General features: G+C 35.8%; 1 long non-coding RNA gene across 2 annotated transcripts in view; it reads right to left on the minus strand.

The window, feature by feature from the left end:
* LOC108404661 (uncharacterized) overlaps positions 1 to 21026 on the minus strand; it is a 99653-nt gene extending 78627 nt beyond the window's left edge. For both annotated transcript variants that reach the window (XR_012128765.1, XR_012128764.1), the window contains exons 1-2: positions 20960 to 21026; positions 20452 to 20527 (exon numbers count right to left, since the gene is read on the minus strand). This is a non-coding gene — a long non-coding RNA (uncharacterized lncRNA). The remainder of the gene's footprint in view (positions 1 to 20451; positions 20528 to 20959) is intronic.
* Positions 21027 to 22818: the final 1792 nt, after the last annotated feature.

Below are 22818 nucleotides of genomic sequence, written 5' to 3' on the forward strand. Positions count from 1 at the left end.
TCAAGAAATTAACAGACAAAACGGATATTTTAATAATCCACATGTCAATGGATTAGTCTTCATAATGCATCTGTAAACTTAAAGCACTGCACACACACAGGCATGCACCACACACACAAATATTGAAGTTGAAGGAACAAATTAAAACTACCCCAAAATATTAAAAGTACGTTACAGATATTGCTTTTCATTCTTTCAGGTGTATATGAAATGTTGATAATAGAATAGGTATTTAAGCTGCCTAAATAGAAAAAAAAAACAGTGTGGATGTACTCAGGCTGGAAATAAGGACATTAAAGACAATTCTGGTGATGTCTCAGAAGTAAATTAGAACTATGTTATTGGAAATCGGAGGAAGGCAGTCCTTGGTATAAAGCAATAAAGAACTTGGCTGAACTATGTTCTAGTGCTTTATGTAAGGTAGAACTTGTAAGTGATGAAATTGGATATTTAGCTGAAGAGATTTCTAAGCAAAGTGTTGAAGGAGTATCTTGGTTCCATCAAATGAGAAAGGGCAGAGATAAATAGAAGATAAAACTTTTAAGCAAAACTAAACTGGTACTTGAGGACTTAGAAAATTCTTAAACTATTCACATTGCAAAAAAAAATGAGAAAGCTTATTTTAAGGGCGTGGCTGAACAACCATTTGATAAAGAGTTCATAGGATTTTATGAGCAAAAACACTGCCAATTTGACCTGAAGGGGACAGAGATGGTATGAAATAAAGGAAGGCTTTTGGACTTCTTAGATTTGACAGGATTGGGCAATAGAGCTAGTAAGCACTATTATTCAAGAGTGGGAAAATGACTCTGAAAGAGATTCACAGATCATCAGGATCATAGCCTCATTGCAAGTGTTGGACAGGCTCCATCAAAGATTCCAGCCACCATAGGCGTGACCTTGCCATGCCAGGGGGCCTGGAAGGTGGAACATTGAGCCATTGAGGTTTCTTATCAAGGCTTAAGATAGATGGAATTTTTGTTTGCTAGGTTTTAAGCTTGATTGGGCCCTTGCACCAATTCCGTCATCCTGATTTCTCCCTTTTTGAATGGAAATGTTTATCTTATGCCTGTCCCACCATTGTATTTTGGAAGCACATAACTCATTTGGTTTCACAGGCTCACAACAGGAAAGGAATTTTGCCTCAGGATGAACAATAAATTTAGTCTTATCCATATCTACTTGAGATAATATTTAGATGAAACTTTGGACTTTAGACTTTAGATATGGTATTGAAATTAATTAAAATTCTTGTGGCTGTTGGGATGGAATAATGTATTTTTCATGTGAGAAGGACATTAATTTTGGGAGGACAGGGGTGAAACACTTTGGACTAAACTGTGTCGCATAATATGTTGAAACCCTAACCCCCAATGTGATGGTATTTGGAGATGATGTCTTTGGGAAATAATTCAGTTAGACGAGGTCATCATGATGCAATTAGTGTCCTTATAGAGACACCAGTGAGCTTGTTCTTTCTTTCCCATCCACGTGAGCCATTTGCAAAACAGGGAGAGAGCCCTCACCTGAACCCAACATCCATGCACCCTGATCTCAGACTTCTATCCTGTGGAACTGTAAGAAAATTGATTTCTGTTGTTGTTTTTTAAAAAGATATAATGGAAAACATTACTGATAACTATAATATTTATTTTATAATGTTTATTCAGTAATTTAATTAAGGTGAGGATAATTTATGTAATTCATTAAATGTTTAGGATGCTAGTGCATAGATAGAAAAGACAAAGAGTATCCATGTTCAAAGAAAGATATTGAAGCATTTTAGAGCTAATGAAAATATTGAGGCAAGCTAGTAGGTCAACAAAGTCTTTGCATATCATGAAACATACACAGAAATATAAACTCAATCCTTATAAATCCAAACCTAATAAATTTTCAAAACTAGGGCTTTTTTGTGATAGTGACAGCCATCTTCTGTGCAGCCAGGAAATAACTCAAATTGAGGCATTATATAGTTTATTTCATGAGACAATTTTTTTACAGGTTTTAGTCAGCCTCATCATAGACTCAGTACATAATCAAGTTTTCTGCTAAGTAGTGTAAGGAAAATTTCTCTGAGGCACAGATTTTCTTTGAACAGTGTAAATACAGAGAGGGGCATATAGAAAGTTCCTTAATAACCCTGTTCTCATGTTTTTTCTCTATTTCTTCACCCTGAGCATGGTTATTGTCAAAATTAACATGACTGAGTAATTCTTACTCTCACATTCCTGTTATGTATGACATAGAGGGAAAATATTCAAAGACAACCATAAAAAGTAATTCTTAACCATTTTAAGGATATGATGAAAAAACACAAGCGCACTTAAACAAAAAATTTCTATGCCATTTTAGAGAATTCATAGAGCACTTTAGCATTTTTATTATCCCAGTGACTCAGGCTAGAAGTTTTGTTTATACTTTTAATATTTTTCAGAGATAGAAGTTAATCAGTATGAAGGATGGAGGAAGTACTGCCATAGGATTTAAGCAAAGGGTTTAACCAAAATATATTTAGTTTCAATTAAGGCATGTTAAATTTAAAGACATAGAATTTAGGATGGTGAATAAGGAGTGAAAAATTCAAGGGACATGTTTAAGTGTGAATTTAACAAGGGAAAAAGTAAAAATGTTTAAGAAGAAATTGTGCAGAATCAATGTAAAGATGGAAGAGAAAAAAAGAGTGCAGGAAGACAGAAAACATAATTTAGTGTTGTAAGAGGGCAAATGTAGATGATCAGGTGTGTGCCTATAGACTAAGTATTAATCCAAGCTAGACAAGGGCAACAAAACATCCACGGATTCAGAAGATTTCTCTGAAAACAGGGGGGATGAGGTTCTAAGCCTCACCTCTGTTGGTCCCCATTTTCTCACCTGATGGCGCCCCTGCGACTGTGCCTGTCTTAGGTTGTTCCTCCCTTGAGGAATCTTACCCGTCTCTGGCTAACCAGTCATCTTCTGGGGCCATAAGAGAATTTATGAAATGGGAGGGAATACAAAAGAATCCTAGTATTGTGGGATTCCATTTATAAGACACATCATTGAAAAGCAAAACTATAAACAATAAAAAATTAGAGTTTATTATTGGAGGGGTTATAGGGCTGAATAGGTTAAGCAAAACAGGTTTTTCCTTTTTTTGTGGGGGGCCCTAAAACTGTTCTGAGTGATACTGTAATGATAATTAAATGACATTAGGTATTTGTCAAAACGCATAGAAATTTATAGCACAAAGAATGGACCTTAATATAAGCCAATTAAAGAGAAATAATTTAGGAAGTTGAGGGATTGCAGGGTGGATTACACTCTGTGAAAAAGAATCTGCATTCTAAACATATGAAATAATCATGCAAAAGAAAGTTTACATAAACATTCTTCTACAGCTGATAAATTTATTTCCCATAGAGGTATCAGTTAATATTTCTGAAGCCATTATACATGTATGCTGGAATTGAACAACTAAGTGGTGGGTGGTAGGAGCCAGGTTTCTTACTGTTGGAATGGGAAATTACAAATTAGTAAGGAGAAAAAGAATGATTTCTGTGGTCCTAGATTAGAGTTGGACCATCTGTATGAACCCATGTTTAGCTTAATGTTGATACAGTGGATGCATACAGAAATATTTATAGATACAAGTTCATAAAAGGAGTAATAGCCTGCTTGGGCTGACATAATAAAATACAATAGATTGGGTGGCTTAAACAACAGAACAGAAATAATGTTTCTCACAGTTCTGGAGGCTGAAAAGTCTTAAGTTCAGGATCCTGGCAGATACAGTTTCTGTGAGAGTTCTCTTTTTAACTTGTAGATAGCTGCACTCTAGCTGTGTGTTCACATGTCAGAGAGAGAGGTGGGAGGGGATGGGCGTGAAAGAAACAGAAGGGGAGGAGAAAAGAAAAGAAGGGAAGGGAAGGAAAGGGAAGGGAAGGGAAAAGAAAGGTAGAAGAGATCTCTCTAGCATCTCTTTTTTTTTTGAGAGGGCATCTCTCATATTTATTGATCAAATGGTTGTTAACAACAATAAAATTCTGTATAGGGGACTCAATGCACAATCATTAATCAACCCCAAGCCTAATTCTCGACAGTCTCCAATCTTCTGAAGCATAACGAACAAGTTCTTACATGGTGAACAAGTTCTTACACGGTGAACAGTGCAAGGGCAGTCATATCAAAGAAACTTTTGGTTTTGATCACACATCATGAACTATAAACAATCAAGTCAGATATGATTATTCATTTGACTTTTATACTTGATTTATATGTGAATCCCACATTTCTCCCTTATTTATTTATTTATTTATTTATTTATTTATAAAATAAAATGCTGAAGTGGTAGGTAGATGCAAGATAAAAGTAGAAAACATAATTTAGTGCTGTAAGAGGGCAAATGTAGATAATCAGGTCTGTGCCTATAGACTAAGTATTAATCCAAGCTAGACAAGGGCAACAAAACATCCACGGATTCAGAAGATTTCTCTCAAAACAGGGGGGATGAGGTTCTAAGCCTCACCTCTGTTGGTCCCCATTTTCTCACCTGATGGCGCCCCTGCGACTGTGCCTGTCTTAGGTTGTTCCTCCCTTGAGGAATCTTACCCGTCTCTGGCTAACCAGTCATCTTCTGGGGCCATACAGGGAAATGTAAAGTTGGTAAGTGAGAGAGAAGCAATATTCTTTAAAAAGGTTGGCTTTTTACTTCTTTGCAGATTTATCCCCTGTGGCTTCTATGCCCAGCATTTATCTTGAGGTATCTTTACCACTTGGAAGAATTATGTTACTCAGTAATTTTCTATATGAGGCATGAATTCTACTAATGGGTTGTAATTAGGAAGGAAGAAGAAAAGTCCCTTTGCGAGGCGCTGGGTTCTCGCAGGTGTGGATGTGGTCTGGCTGTTGTCCTGTGTCTTCTGGTCTCTCTTTTAGGAAGACTTGTCTTTGTTGTATTTTCAAAAATATATGTGGTTTTGGGAGGAGATTTCCACTGCTGTACTCATGCCGCCATCTTGGCTCTGCCTCCTAGCATCTCTTTTTATATGAATATTAATCCTATCAGATTAGGACACAACCCTTATGACTTCATTTAATCTTAATTGTCCTAAATGTTCTGTCTTCAAATATAGTCACAGTAAGTGTTAGAGTTTCAGCATAAGAATTTGGATGGGAAAACAATTCAGTACATAGCAGAAGCAATTAGTATATACACATATACTTAGTTTCTAATATTATTATCAAGCACAATGATTCAGGAATCCTTGGAGAAATGTATAATTCTATGGCAGGTCCAATGTAAACCTGGAGTATATTTCAGTGCTCAAACATACACACACATAAAATGAGAAAAGTTTGTCAGAGGGACACAGGATCCAACTGAAAGAGTTCCAAGTGGTCAAACTGAAAAAACTTGGAGCAAGAAAGTATATAGTATTACATTATAACCCAAAGTATTAACTAAATATCCATGAGCCCATACTGATAAACAAATTATTGAATATATAAATAAGTAGGGGAAAACAGAAAAATCTCTAGTGCAGAAAAATTCCAATTAATTTCTATAGCTAATTTCACCTTGGGGAGGTAGAGATAATTCCCCATGCATTAAGGGAGGACTAAAAATAGTGACTTTCTTCCAAAAAGTGCAGTATGGCAAGTGGGAAAAAAACATAACTTTACTGTAGAAAAACTGAAAAAAATCTACCTCAGCCATGTGTTCAAGGTTAACAATTGTGATATGTCATGCTGTTATGTTGATTGCATGTCTTTGGTATGATGTGATAAAAGAGTCCCTTTTAACTCTGTGGCATTTCTCCCCAAAACCCATAACCTCTGTCTAATCATAAGAAAAATATCAGACAACCCCAAACTTAAGGATATTCTATAAAACACTTAACCAAGGCTCCTCAAAGCTATCCAGGTCATAAAACAAGAAAAGTCTAAACAACTATCACAGACAAGAGGAACCTAAGTAGACATTGTAACTAAATGTAATAAATATAGCATCCTAGATGGGCTGCTGGAGAGAAAATATATATTACATAAAAACTAGGGAAATCTGAATAAAGGATGGAATTTAGTTAATAATAATGTACTATTGGTCTATTAGTTGTGAAAATATACCATGTGACATGTTAACAAAATAGGATACAGCATGGCAACTCTCTTGCATTATCTTTACAACTATTCTGTAAACCTGAAAGTATTCTAAATACTTTGTTTTCAAAAAGGAATGCTATACACATCTCCTTCTAATTAGCTTTTTATTTTTTTATTGAGGTATAATTAACATTAATATATTAGGGTCGGGTCTACAACATTATGTTTAGATATTTATATACATTACCAAATGATCACCACAATAAGTCTGTTTAACATCTGTCACCTTACATAGTTACAAAATTTTTTTCTCTTGATGGGAATTTTAAGGTTTCTTCTCTTAGCAACTTTCAAATATGCAATACAGTATTATTAACTATAGCCATCATGATGTACATGACATTCTCATGCCTAATTTAATAACTGGAAAGTCATATATTTTGACCCCTTTTACCCATTTCTCCCATCCTTTAACTCCTATCTCTGATGTCTACCATTCCATTCTCTGTATCTACGAGCTTCTGTATGTAGTTCTGTTTTTGTTGTTGGGTTCCACATGTGAGATCATATTGTATTTGTGTTTCTCTCTCTTTTTTATTTCACTTAGCACAGTTCCTCAAGGTCCAGCCATATTGTTGCAAATGGCAAAATTTCATTCTTTTATATGGCTGAATAATACTCCACGTATCTGTGTATATGTGTGTGTGTCACATTTTCTTTATCCATTCATCCATCAGTGGACACTTTCAACATCATGGCTATTTTAAATAATGCTGCAATAAACATTGTATTTTTGTAAAGATAGATGCATATACCTTTTCAAGTTAGTATTTTTATTTTCTTTGGATAAATACTCGGAAGTGAAATTGCTGGATCATATGGTGGATCAATATGTTTGAAGAAACTCCATAGAGTTTTCCAAAGTGGTAGAACCAATTTACATTTCACTGACAGTACACTATGGTTTCCTTTTCTCCACATCCTCACCAACACTTGTTATTTCTTATTTTTTTCTCAAACAGGTATGAGGTGATATCTCCTCATGGTTTTGATTTGCATTTTCCTGTTGATCAGTGATGTTGAGCAGCTTTTCATGTACCTGTTGGCCATCTGTCTTCCTTTGAAAAATGTATATTCAGATTCACTGCCTATTTTTTTTTATTAGATTTTCTTTTTGCTTTTGAGTTGTGTAAATTCTTTATGTATTTTAGATATTAACGTCTTCTCATATATATGATTTGCAAATATTTTCTATATTCCATAGGTTTCTTTTACATTTTGTTCGTAGTTTCCTTTGCTTGCAGAAGCTTTTTAGTTTAACATAGTCCTACTTGTTTATTTTTGCTTTTCTTGTTTTTGTTTTTGTTGTCAGATTCAAAACCTCACTACCAAGACCTATGTCAAGGAGCTTAACACCCATGTTTTCTTCTAGGAGTTTTAGGGTTTCAGGTCTTTTGTTCAAGTCTAATATATTTTGAGTTAATCTTTGTATATGGTATAAGACAGTGGTCCAATTTCATTCTTCTGCACGTGGTTATTCAGTTTTCCCAACACCATTTATTGAAGAGACTGTTTTTACCTCATACTTGGTTCCTTTGTTATAAATTAATTAAGCATATATATGAGATTTTTTATGGACTCTCTATTCCACCCCACTGATCTGTCTGATTTTATGTCAATACTGTACTGCTTTTTTTACTATAGCTTTATAATATAGTTTGAAATCACAGTGTGTGATGACTACAGTTTTATTCTTTCTCAAGATGGCTTTGGTTATTCAGAGTCTTTTGTGGTTCCTTACAAATTTTAGAATTGTTCTATTTATGTGAAAAATGCCATTGGAATTTTCCTAGGGATTGCATTGACTCTTTGGATCATTTTGGGTAACAGGGACATTTTAACAATTTTAATATTTTCAATCTATGAGCACAGAGTATCTTTCAAATCAAATATTTATTTGTGTCTTCTTCAGTTTCTTTCATTAGTGTGGTGTAGTTTTCAATACACAGGTCTTTGCTTCCTTTGTTATGTTTATTCCTAGGTATTGTATTCCTTTAGGTGCAACTGTAAATGGCATTGTTTACTTAATTTCTATTTCCAATATTCATGTTCATTATTTACTTAATTTCTTTTTCTAATATTCATTGTTCATTTTTTCATGTACAGAAACAGATTTTTATATATTGATTTCATATCTTTTAACTTAGCTGAATTCTTTTATCAGATCTGACAGGTTTTTTTGTTTATTTTTTTGTTTGTTTTTGGTGGAGGCTTTAGGGCTGCTAAATTTGTTATTACTATATGAAAAATATGAGAATATTTTCCCTCACTGGTGGCTACCTAAAGAATTGAGATACAAAATAGTCAAAAGCTTTGCCAGTCTCAACAAGACAAGTTATTATTACTGTAACACATTAGTGATATCTGCTATAAAGTAAGGAAGGGATAGTATTAATGCCATGTATTTGATTTTTCTAGTGGATTAAAAAATTTAGGTTCAAGATGAGTTTTAAAAATATAGTAGTAGAGGGTTGAAGGAGATATTAAACTATATGAATATGAAATAAAGGGAAATTTAGAATTTTTGGTCTTACCAAAAAAAAAAGACACCTAAGATTAGGTAGTGTAATTCCTCTGCCAAAACCCCTACTGTTGCTTCCCCTATGGTCAGCATATAATCCAGAGTATGTACAAACACCTCAACGGCTCCACATGATCAGGCTCCCAATTTCTTCTGTGACATCATTACATAGTTTTCTTTCTATTGCTCACCCTGCTCTATACCCACTGGCTTTTTGCTGTACCTTAAACAATTATCCTATATTCCTGCCTTAGGACTTTGCCTTTGCTGCTTCCTCTGCCTGGGATCCCCTACTCTCAGATGGTGCCAGAGCTTGATTTATTACTTTCTTCAGGTGTTTACTTAAATGTTTGTTTTCTATGAGCTTCTATTTAAAATTAAATTAAAAATTAAAATAAAATTAAACAAATAATAAAAAAATTTAAAACTAATGAAAATAAAATATCATTTTAAAAACTTAAATTTTTAAAAATTAAATAAAATTATATAATATATAAGCACCAATAAAATAATTAAATTAAATTAAAACTCTTCTACATCCCATCCCATACATTCTCAGTCTCTGTTTTGCTCAGTGTTCTTTGTATAATTTACCACCTTCTGAGGAGCATTTTATTTACTTATTTTTTACTGTCTGTACTCCCATTAGCAGTTCAGCTAGATCATAGCTCCAAGGGGACAGAAATATTTGTGTTTTGCTTCCTGCTTGACTTCCAATACTTAGAAGATGCTTTTGCATACCATGTACTCCATATATATTTGTTGAATAAATGAATGCATGAATGAGTAAAAAATAGGACTAGCTTATATTTCACTGTGACCATATACACACACACACACTGTAAAACTTAATGACATTAAAAGCTGGAGCAATTTCCCAGAAGATCTACAAGGGCTAATGTGGACATAGAGGTGAGAGGAAAAAATATTTCACAGCAATTTAGCAGAGAGGAAAAATTAAAAGGGCCAGAGATGGCACATGTAGAAACAGAAGAAAAGCTCCTATTGAGTCAGGACAGATGTGTTACTGTTAATGAGGTCCCATTTGGATATTTTCTGGACTGACACATATTTTTCTAGGAAATTTCATAATTTTTTTCATAGACTGGCTCCAAGAGGATGCAAAATAGTCCATCCAACTATTAAAGAGCCATCTAACAAACTGAAAGGAACTGGAAGTATGAAAGTTGATTTGCTTTATCATAAAGTGACATGTAAATACTTTAGAATTTCAAGGAATTCAGGAAAGATCTTTGTAATTATGGCTACAGAAATTTAATTTGAAATATTTAAAAATTATATACTAAATAGGAGAGAATAAATAGGTAAAAAGAAAAAGAGAACAGGAATAGAATGGGACAAAAGGGAAGAAGACTAAAGATGTTTAGAGAAATAATATTGGGAGCTACCGACAGATTTCTTTATATCATTTTAAATTCATTGCCAGACTAAAAGTTAAAGTGAAATGCATAGCCCTATGTTTATTATGCCAAAAAATGAACTTCCCAATCGAATCTACTTTTTCTGTTGGAGCTGTTATTCTTCCTCAAACTATTTACTCTTTTTTCCCAGTTCCTTCATGCAACAGGAATACCAATGATGGTATTCTGTTACTCCTTCCTAAAAATTATCTATGCCTATTCTTCACTTTTCATTTCCATTCCATGTAGTCTCATGTTCTATCACCTAAAGTAGACTCTGACTTGTTTTCACTATTAATCAATTTTCTATAATTAAATTTCTACAGATCCAATGAAAAAATAATTCAGAACCACCTGTCAATATTGCCTAGTCCTCCTACACTTCTATGAATTAAACTTCAAATTTCCTGACATTTCAAAACTCTGTCACATGTCCCTACATCGTTTTGACCAACTTTGAAATAAATTTGTCACTCCAGCCGAACCTGACTTGCATTGGTGCACTGGACATCATTCTAATTCCTGCCCTCTTCAAACACACACTTTTCTTTCAACTTAAATCATTACCCTCTTCTATTAATTGGAATCTTTTCCCCACATTTCAACTCCCAATATTTTTTAGTAGTTTAAAACAACACATAATTATTATTAGAATCTCTGGTATGGCTGTGTGGTGGTACTTTGTTTCAAGTTGACTTGTTTCGGTCTAGGATAGCCTCACTCATGTGTCTGGTGACTGGATTGACTTCCATTATGGTGATGGGGAAGCATGCCATGGTCTTTCATCAGCCAGTAGTGTTCCCAACAGTAAAAAGATGTCAATACCCAATGCTCAAGTACTTTTCAAGTCTCTGTTTCTACCCCTTTTGATAATGCTATTATTCCATCATCATGGCTAATCAAATCATTAAGCTGAGAATTAGGGTAAGAGGTCACTAGTCAAGAGCATGGAAGCACAGATACCAATTGTTATTTCTTAAGTGTTAGGTGATAAATGTTTTTACATGACATGAGACTTTTCCCCTTTAATTATTTTTAATTCTTCAACACAGTAATATTAACTGTGGGCATGATGTGTACAATAGAGCTCTATAAGTTGTCCATTTTGCATAAATGAAACCTTGTCCTTGTGGAGCAGCAGCTTCCCATTCCCCCTCCCCTCAGCCCTTGTCCTGTACCCACCATTTTACTCTCTGTTTCTGTGATTATTTTAGCTATCTCATATCAATAGAATAATGTAGCATTTGTTCTTCTGTGACAAGCTATTGCATTTAGCATAATGTCTTCAAGGTACATCAGTGTTGTCATGTATGGCAGTATAAATTTTTCCAGATATTTTTCTATTATTGATATGTAGTTTAATTCCATTATAATCTAAGAATGCACATTGGATTATTTCTCTATTTTAAAGTTATTTAAGATTTGATTTTGTTGCGCAGAATATGGTCTATCAGGTAAGTGTTCTTTATGTATTTCAAAAGAATGTATATTCTGTTATGGCTTGGTAAAATGATGTATAAATGCCACTTAGGTAAATTTGGTTGCTTAGGTCATCTATATCCTTACTATCTTTTTTATTCTCTAAATTACTGAAATAATAGTTAGTGAAGAATTTAAAATTAATTGTGAATTAAGGGGCAGAGCCAGGATGGTGGCATGAGTAGAGCAGCGGAAATCTCCACCCAATTACACATAGATCTATGAAAATATAACACAGACAACTCTTCCTAGAATAAAGACCAGAGGACACAGGACAACATCCAGACCACATCAACACCTGCGAAAACCCAGCACCATGCAAAGGGGGTAACATACAAACCCCGGCCCGGTGGGTCCCGAGTGCCCCTCACCACAGCTCCCAGTGGGAGGAGAGGAGTCAGAGCGGGAAGGAGAGGGAGCCCAGGACTGCTGAACACCCAGCCCCAGCCATCCGGACCAGAGCGCAGAATCATTGCATGTGCGGGGCCTGGATACTAGGGAAACAGGGCAGCAAGAGTGGTGAGCGGGTACCGGAGGCCGGCGCAGGATGAGCGGCCACTTTTTTTTTTTTTTTTTTGTGGTTTTGATTTGGCGAGTGCTTTTTGGAAGTCTTAAAGTGATAAGAACTCCAATACTAGGGAAACAGGTCAGCAATTCCGGTGAGCGGGTGCCCGAGGCTGGCGCCAGAGAATAAAGAAAAATGAGCAGCCATTTTTTTTGTGTGTGTGGTCATTGTTTTGTTTTGGCGGGTGCTTCTTGGAAGTCTTAAAGGGTCATGGCGGGACACTTAGTCTAGAGGTAGGGAATCTGGGGATTTCTGGGCACTGTAATCCCTGGGCTGCAGGTAGCACCAAGGCCCCTTATAGAGTTAAATAGCCTCCCGGCTGCTCCCCCTCCAATGCAACTCCATCACTTTGGAGCTGCAGCCAGAGCCAGGCCACACCCACAGCAACAGCAGAGATAAACTCCATAGCAGTCAGGCAGGAAGCAGAAGCCCCATCTGCATGCAGCTACCCAGCACAAGCCACTAGAGGTCGCTATTCTCCCAGGAGAGGAAGGCCACAAACCAACAAGAAGGGAAGTTCTTCCAGCCGTCACTAGTCCCAGCTCGGCAAACTATTCCTATCACCATGAAAAGACAAAATTACAGGCAAACCAAGATCACAGAGACACCAGAGAAGGAGACAGACCTAACCAGGCTTCCGGACAAAGAATTCAAAATAAAAATCATAAACATGCTGACAGAGATGCAGAGAAATATGCAAGAGAAATGGGATGAAGTCCGGAGGGAGATCACAGATGCCAGAAAGGAGATCACAGAAATGAAACAAACTCTGGAAGGTTTTATAAGCAGAATGGATAAGATGCAACAGGCCATTGATGGAATTGAAACCAGAGAACAGGAAAGCATAGAAGCTGACATAGAGAGAGATAAAAGGATCTCCAGGAATGAATCAATATTAAGAGAACTGTGTGACCAATCCAAAAGGAACAATATCCATATTATAGGGGTACCAGAGAAGAAGAGAGAGGAAAAGGGACGGAAAGTATCTTGGAAGAAATAATTGCTGAAAACTTCCCCAAACTGGGGGAGGAAATAATCGAACAGACCATGGAAATACACAGAACCCCAAACAGAAAGGATCCAAGGAGGACAACACCAAAACACATAATAATTAAAATGGCAAAGATCAAGGACAAGGAAAGAGTTTTAAAGGCAGCTAAAGAGAAAAACGTCACCTATAAAGGAAAACCCATCAGGATAACATCAGACTTCACAACAGAAACCCTACAGGCTAGAAGAGAATGGCATGATATATTTAATGCAATGAAAAAGAAGGGCCTTGAACAAAGGATACTGTATCCAGCACAACTATCATTTAAATATGATGGTGGGATTAAACAATTCCCAGACAAGCAAAAGCTAAGGGAATTTGCTTCCCACAATCCACCTCTACAGGGCATCTTACAGGGACTGCTCTAGATGGGAGCACTCCTAGAAAGAGCACAGAACAAAACACCCAACAAATGAAGAATGGAGGAGGAGGAATAAGAAGGGAGAGAAGAAAAGAATCTCCAGACAGTGTATATAACAGCTCAATAAGCAAGCTAAGTTAGGTGGTAAGATACTAAAGAGGCTAACCTTGAACCTTTGGTAACCACGAATTTAAAGCCTGCAATGGCAATAAGTACATATCTTTCAATAGTAACCCTAAATGTAAATGGACTGAATGCACCAATCAAAAGACACCGAGTAATGGATGGATAAAAAAGCAAGACCCATCTATATGCTGCTTACAAGAAACTCACCTCAAACCCAAAGACATGTACAGACTAAAAGTCAAGGGATGGAAAAACATATTTCAGGCAACAACAACAAGAAGGCAGGGGTTGCAGTACTAATATCAGACAAAATAGACTTCAAAACAAAGAAAGTAAAAAGAGATAAAGAAGGACACTACATAATGATAAAGGGCTCAGTCCAACAACAGGACATAACCATTCTAAATCTATATACACCCAACACAAGAGCACCAGCATATGTGAAACAAATACTAACAGAACTAAAGGGGGAAATACACTGCAATGCATTCATTTTAGGAGACTTCAACACACCACTCACCCCAAAGGATAGATCCACAGGGCAGAAAATAAGTAAGGGCATGGAAGCACTGAACAACACAGTAGAGCAGATGGACCTAATAGACATCTTTAGAACTCTACATCCAAAAGCAACAGGATATACATTCTTCTCAAGAGCACATGGAATATTCTCCAGAATAGACCACATACTAGCCCACAAAAAGAGCCTCAGCAAAATCTAAAGTACTGAAATTCTACCAACCAATTTTTCAGACCACAAAGGTATACAAGTAGAAATAAATTCTACAAAGTAAACAAAAAGGCTCACAAACACATGGAGGCTTAACAACATGCTCCTAAATAATCAATGGATCAACAAACAAATTAAAATAGAGATCAAGGAATACATAGAAACAAATGACAACAACAACACAAAGCCCCAACTTCTGTGGGATGCAGCAAAAGCAGTCCTAAGAGGAAAGTATATAGCAATCCAGGCACACTTGAAGAAGGAAGAACAATCCCAAATGAATAGTCTAACATCACAATTGAAATTGGAAAAAGAAGAACAAATGAGGCATAAAGTCAGCAGAAGGAGGGACATAATAAAGATCAGAGAAGAAATAAACAAAATTGAGAAGAATAAAACAATAGCAAAAATCAATGAAACCAAGAGCGGGTTCTTTGAGAAAATAAAATAGATAAGCCGCTAGCCAAACTTATTAAGAGAAAAGGAGAATCAACACAAATCAACAGACTCAGAGATGAGAATGGAAAAAACATGACAGACTCCATAGAAATACAAAGAATTACTAAAGAATACTATGAAAACCTATATGCCAACAAGCTGGAAAACCTACAAGAAATGGATAACTTCCTAGAAAAATACAACCTTCCAAGACTGACCAAGGAAGAAACACAAAAATTAAACAAACCAATTATGAGCAAAGAAATTGAAAAGGTAATCAAAAAACTACCCAAGAACAAAGCACCCGGGCCGGATGGATTTACCTTGGAATTTTATCAGACACACAGAGAAGACATAATACCCATTCTCCTTAAAGTTTTCCAAAAAATAGAAGAGTAGGGAATACTCCCAAACTCATTCTATAAAGACAACATCACCTTAATACCAAAACCAGGCAAAGACCCCACCAAAAAAGAAACTTACAGACAGATATCCCTGATGAATGTAGATCCAAAAATACTTAATAAAATATTAGTAAACCGAATTCAAAAGTATATCAAAAGGATCATACACCATGACCAAGTGGGATTCATCCCAGGGATGCAAGGATGGTACAACATTCGAAAATCCATCAACATCATCCACCACGTCTACAAAAAGAAAAACAAAAAACACATGATCATCTCCATAGCTAAAAAACGCATTTGACAAAATTCAACATCCATTCATGATAAAAACTCTCAGCAAAATGGGAATAGAAGGCAAGTACCTCAACATAACAAAGGCCTTATATGAAAAACCCACAGCCAACATCATACTGAACAGCGAGAAGCTGAAAGCTTTTCCTCTCAGATCGGGAACAAGACAGGGATAACCACTCTCCCCACTGTTATTTAACATTGTACTGGAGGTCCTAGCCATGGCAATCAGACAAAACAAAGAAATACAAGGAATCCAGATTGGTAAAGAAGAAGTTAAACTGTCACTATTTGCAGATGACATGATATTGTATGTAAAAAACCCTAAAGACTCCACCCCAAAACTACTAGAACTGATATCACAATACAGCAAAGTTGCAGGATACAAAATTAACACACAGAAATCTGTAGCTTTCCTATACACTAACAATGAACCAATAGAAAGAGAAATCAGGAAAACAATTCCATTCACAATTGCATCAAAAAGAATAAAATACCTAGGAATAAATCTAACCAAAGAAGTGAATGACCTATACTCTGAAAACTACAAGTCACTCTTAAGAGAAATTAAAGGGGACACTAACAAATGGAAACTCATCCCATGCTCGTGGCTAGGAAGAATCAATATCGTCAAAATAGCCATCCTGCCCAAAGCAATATGCAGATTTGATGCAATCCCTATGAAACTACCAGCAACATTCTTCAATGAACTGGAGCAAATAATTCAAAAATTCATATGGAAACACCAAAGATCCCGAATAGCCAAAGCAATCCTAAGAAGGAAGAATAAAGTGGGGGGGATCTCACTACACAAGTTCAAGCTCTACTATAAAGCCATAGTAATAAAGACAATTTGGTACTGGCACAAGAACAGAGCCACAGACCAGTGGGACAGACTAGAGACTCCAGACACTAACCCAAACATATATGGTCAATTAATATTTGATAAAGGAGCCATGGACATACAATGGCAAAATGACAGTCTCTTCAACTGATGGTGCTAGAAAAACTGGACAGCTACATGTAGGAGAATGAAACTGGACCATTGTCTAACCCCATATACAAAAGTAAATTCAAAATGGATCAAAGACTTGAATGTAAGTGATGAAACCATTAAACTCGTGGAAAAAAACATAGGCAAAAACCTCTTAGACATAAACATGAGTGACCTCTTCTTGAACATATCTCCCCGGGCAAGGAAAACAACAGCAAAAATGAACAAGTGGGACTATATTAAGCTGAAAAGCTTCTGTACAGCGAAAGACACCATCAATAGAACAAAAAGGAACCCTACAGTATGGGAGAATATATTTGTAAATGACAGATCCGATAAAATCTTGACCTCCAAAATATATAAAGAGCTCACACGCCTCAACAAATAAAAATCAAATAATCCAATTAAAAAATGGGCAGAGGAACTGAACAGACGGTTCTCCAAAAAAGAAATACAGATGTCCAACAGACACATGAAAAGATGCTCCACGTCACTAATTATCAGAGAAATGCAAATTAAAACTACAATGAGGTATCACCTCACACCAGTAAGGATGGCTTCCATCCAAAAGACAAACAACAAATGTTGGCGAGGCTGTGGAGAAAGGGGAACCTTCCTACACTGCTGGTGGGAATGTAAATTAGTTCAGCCATTGTGGAAAGCAGTATGGAGGTTCATCAAAATGCTCAAAACAGACTTACCATTTGACCCAGGAATTCCACTCCTAGGAATTTACCCCAAGAACGCAGCAATCAAGTTTGAGAAAGACAGATGCACCCCTATGTTTATCGCAGCACTATTTACGATAGCCAAGAATTGGAAGCAACCTAAATGTCCATCGGTAGATGAATGGATAAAGAAGATGTGGTACATATACACAATGGAATACTACTCAGCCATAAGAAGAGGGGAAATCCTACCATTTGCAGCAACATGGATGGACCTGGAGGGTATTATGCTCATTGAAATAAGCCAAGCGGAGAAAAAAAAAATACCAAATGATTTCACTCATCTGTGGAGTATAAGAACAAAAGAAAACTGAAGGAACCAAACAGAAGCAGAATCACAGAACCCAAGAATGGACTAACAGGTACCAAAGGGAAAGGGACTGGGGAGGATGGGTGGGTAGGGAGGGATAAGGGGGGGGAGAGAAAGAGGGGTATTCAGATTAGCATGCATGGGGGGGTTGGAGAAAGGGGAGTGCTGTACAAGAGAGAGAAGACAAGTAGTGATTCTACAACATTTTGCTATGGTGATGGACAGTGACTGTAAAGGGGTTTATAGGGCAGACCTGGTAAAGGGGAGAGCCTAGTAAACATAATATTCTTCATGTAAGTGTAGATTAATGATACAAAAAAAAAGAAAGAAACAGAAGGGGGATTACTCCCTGAAAGGATAAAACTAACTGTAAATCAACGATTAATGCATGCTTTAAATATCCTTAATTTTGATCACTTGAAGGGTGTCAGATGATCGGCTATGGATGTACACTTTTCTGATAATATTCCTTTCTCTTAAAAAAAAAAAAGCAGTTCCTGTGTGGTAACCTCCAGTGAGTTTTACACAATGGTATAAAGGGCATATAAAAGTGTAGGCAAAGGGTCTATTTGTGTTTATACAGAGGATCAAAGCCTAATTTGCCTACCCAGAAAATGAACTAAGATATGATATTAAGAAGAACTTCCAACATCAGCACTCTCTGGAAGAGTCATACCAGAAGATGATCATCAAAAAACCTCAACAAAAATCCAGGCGATGCTGCAGTTGTAGCTGCATCCATCCCACCGGTTCCTGGACTTGCCATTGGAATGAAGAAGGAGATATCTAAGCTGGCCTGTGCGTACAGATACAGCAAATTTGACTGGATCTATACTGTTGGAACTCAACCAAGAATTAGGAGAAGTGCAAGTTGTAGCGCTCCAAAATCTTACAACTACAGACTATCTACTGTTAAAAGAACATATGGGATGTGAACAGTTCCCAGGAATGGGTTGTTTTAATTTGTCTGATTTCTCTCAGACTGTTCAAGTACAGTTGGACAATATCCATTATATCACAGACAATTTTCACAAATGCCTAGGGTGCCTCACTGGTTTTCTTGGCTTCACTTGAGATGGCTGGTAATTATAGATCTGCTTTGGTTATGTAAGTGTACTATTATGTTAATGTGTGTGCACAATTTAATTAGTAGTTTAAAACCTATACATGCTTAAGTTACACTACAGGAAGATATGTCAAAGAAATAATCAATCTTCCCATGTTTTCTTCCGCCTCCTACTTCTATAGCTTTTCTTCTTCCTTCCTAATTACAACTCTTAAATAGAATTCATTCCTCATATCAAATTCAACAAGTATCATAACTCCTCCAAGTGGTAAAGATACCTCAAGACAAATGCTGGGCATAGAAGCCATAGGGCTTAAATCTGCAAAGAAGTAAAAATCTAACCTTTTCAAACAATGTGGCTTCTCTCTCACTTACCAACTTAACATTTCCCTGTATGGCCCCGGAAGATGACTGGTTAGCCAGAGACGGGTAAGATTCCTCAAGGGAGGAACAACCTAAGACAGGCACAGTCGCAGGGGGGCCCTCAGGTGAGAAATTGGAGATCAACAGAGGTGAGGCTTAGAACCTCACCCCCCCTGTTCTCAGAGAAATCTTCTGCATCTGTGGAGGTTTTATTGTCCCTGTCTAGCTTGGATTAACACATAGTCTACAGGCACACACCTGATCATCTACATTTGCTCTCTTACAACACTAAACTGTTTTCTACCTTTATCTTGCATCTACCTAACACTTCAGCATTTTATTTAAAAAAAATAATAATAAAGGGAGAAATGTGGGATTCACATATAAATCAAGTATAAAAATCAAATGAATATTCATATTTGACCTGATTGTTTATAGTTCATAATGCATGATCAAAACCAAAAGTTTTTGTGATGACTGCCCTTGTACTTTTCACCATGAAACAACTTATTCACTATGTAAGAATTTGTTCATCATGTAAGAACTTGTTCGTTATGCTTCAGAAGATTGGAGACCGATGAGAACTAGGCTTGGGGTGGATTAACGATTGTACATTGAGCATTGACTCCTCTATACAGAATTTTATTGTTGTTAACAACCACTTGATCAATAAATATGAGAGATGCCCTCTCAAAAAAAAAAATTAATTGTGAATTAGTCTGTTAGTTAAATCACTAATTGTTTCATTTAATTTGAAGCTCTGTTAAATGCATGAACATTTAGAATTCTTAGAAAATCAACCCTGTTATCATCATGAAATGTTCCTCTTTATTCTCAACAATATTCTGTCTTCTGAAGTCTACTTTTACTGAAATTAATACAGCTACTTCAGCAGTCTGTTGGTTAATGCTTACATCTTTTTTTGGTTACATTTTAGTTTTAATCTACCTATCCATATTCAAAATGGATTTTTTGTAGAAAGAATAAAGTCATTTTTATTCATTCTAATCATCTCTGTTTTTTATAGATGTTTTCAGACTATTTATTGATAAAGTTGGATTAAATACACCAATGCTAGGTCTTTTCCATTTTTTCACTGTTCTTTCTCTCCTGCTTTATCTTAGGTTATATGCACAGTTTTTATTATTGCATCTTGTCTCTTTTATTATCATTACATACTTTTAAAAAATAGTGATTTCTTAAGTTTTTTCAAGATAAATTTAAAATTATTATTCAAGAACTTCAAATAATTTACTACTGCTTAACTGTATATAAGGAACATATATCAAACTGTATATAAGGAACATATATCAAAATATTCATAATTCCTACTTTACATCCTTTTTGTTATTGTCATATATACCTCTATACATACTGTAAATATATAATACATTAATATTTTTGCCTTACACATTTATAAAGATAAATTAAAAATAAGAAAAGCATTTTATTTTACCTTCACTTATTCCATTTTCAACACTCTTCTTCTTTTCATAGATCCATATTTCTGAGTTATATAATATTTCTTTTGCCTGAAAAAAAACATACATTTATTTAAGGTTTAAAAAACATCTATGTAAAAATCAAGGGTAACCAATAACATAATAAAAATGGAATATTTAAGTGTTAGTGAGAAAAGGATAGGTGGAAAGAGGGAGTAATAAATTAAAGACAGGAAAAGGGGAAAAGCAAAGAAATAGAAAAATAGAATTAACAAAAAGTAAATTGGCAACACTTTATATGCACAAATGTAAAACCAATGGTTATAATCCTGAGCTCTTCAAAGTGAGTGGAAAAAGGGAAGGCTCTAGCAAAGAAATGTGAAAGTAAAAAGATAAAAACAACAGGGATAAAAGATACAGTAGACTCTATACCAAAATAATTATTAGGAATAAATAGAGCCTTTGCATACTAGTAAAATAAACAATGTAAACAACATGCAAAAATCTTGTGCCTGTTGGGACCTTTTGCCTCTTTTAGGCCTGTGACAGCCGCAGAGGTTTCCATCCTCCCTCGTTACTTCCGCATTCATGGCCTAACTAGCTTCCCGAGAATGCTCTTGGCCCTAACTCCGCCTCCCCACCTAACCCGAAACCTGCCTAAAACCCTAGTGACAGCTGAGATAATCAATTCCCATTGGCTTTTGCTACTTCCTTATCTTCCCCTATATAACTGGGCTTCTGATGCAATAAAGCTGAGTTTTGCTACACCTCCAAGGCTGACACATCTCCAGGCTTGGTGTGGTTTGTGTTCGCCCTGCCTCAGAAGGAGGGGGAGGATCAAGTCTTCGACACTTGCCCTCTCGCTTAGCCCCAGGGAGCAACAGCCTGCTCCTGTTCATCTCCTTTGCGCCATTGTTGCAGAGAGCAACAGTACCTATATATTCACTTCACAATATATTCTCTCTATATACAGGGCAAAATTTTAAGTATTGTTTTTATAATAAACCCATAGTAATATCCATAATCATAATGGAACATTTTAATAAACTTGTTTCAGAAAATATTCAATTAAGGATATAATTTAAGAACATAGGTAATTCTAAAAATATAATACCAGGGGTATATACATATAATCCTACATTCAATAATCAGATGATAGTTTTCTCAAGTGCACACACACTTACAAAATGAAAGTCACAAAGATTGAAATTATATTTACCTGATAATCTGTCAAGTTAAAAATTAGATCTTAGTGCCTTAAATGAACCCCTAAATCTCCATATTTTGTGAAATTTAACATCTAAATACTTCATGGATCAAGGAAATCAAAATAAAATTATATATATTTATAGTAGAAACTAAGGAAAGCACCACACGTTCAAACTATGATTTAACCAGTACAGTACTTGGACATAAATGTATGGACTTCAATGTTTGTACATCTGAAGAAAAAGGTGGAAAATTAACAGAATATTACAAGGTAAAAATGAAAAATCTAATTTATTATCTATCGTCCTTCTTGAAAATTCACTACAGTGACAATAATAAAGTATAAATAATGTATAAATTTACAACTATGAAGAGAACAGGAAAACAAATTTTGGAGGATGGAAAGAAAATTCATTAATTCTCACTGACGTAAGTGCAAAATGCAGAAAATGAAGTGCTTTCATAATGGAGAGCTAACCAGAAGGATGCAGATTTGTAATGTAGGGTTCCACCTTCACCCCCTACCACCTCATAAACACTCAAGACCAGGTGTTAGAGCACCAACTTTCTTTAAAATTGGAACTAGTGGTGGACTTGGGAGAGATACAGGGCTCAACGAATATGGTTTTCTGTAGATGGTGAATTGTCTCACCAAGCTTGTCCTGACAGGAACCCCCTTCCCACACTCCAGAACCTAGCAGAACCACAGAAGTTTATACTCAAGAGAATGTAAACCAGATAGGATATGAACTGAGGAAGTCCAAAATGTTGTGGTGGCCAGACAGGAGCATAAAGAGAGATGAGAGACAAAAGGGGGTTGGAGCAGAGGGAGAGAGAAGGCACTGCGACATATATTTTCATATCATTCCATGTGTGTGGATGTAGTTTTACATTTATCTTGGGGGAAATACCTCGAAGTAAAATTCCAGAGTGGTATCATGAATTTTAACTTTTTAATATATTCCCAAATTGTTTTTAAAAGTGACTATATTAGTTTGCAATGAATGAAGATTTCAGTTGCTCTGTATTTTCATTGATACTTGATGTTTTCAGCTTTTAGTAGATTTCTAGTGGTTTCTCACCGAGGTTTCAATTTAAATTTACCTAATGGCAAATAATGTTTACAATGTTGTCATGTGCTATTAGCATTCATGTATCTTATTTTTTAAAAT

Source organism: Manis javanica, chromosome 3 (genome assembly GCF_040802235.1).
Source record: "Manis javanica isolate MJ-LG chromosome 3, MJ_LKY, whole genome shotgun sequence".
Classification (NCBI taxonomy): Eukaryota; Metazoa; Chordata; class Mammalia; order Pholidota; family Manidae; genus Manis; species Manis javanica.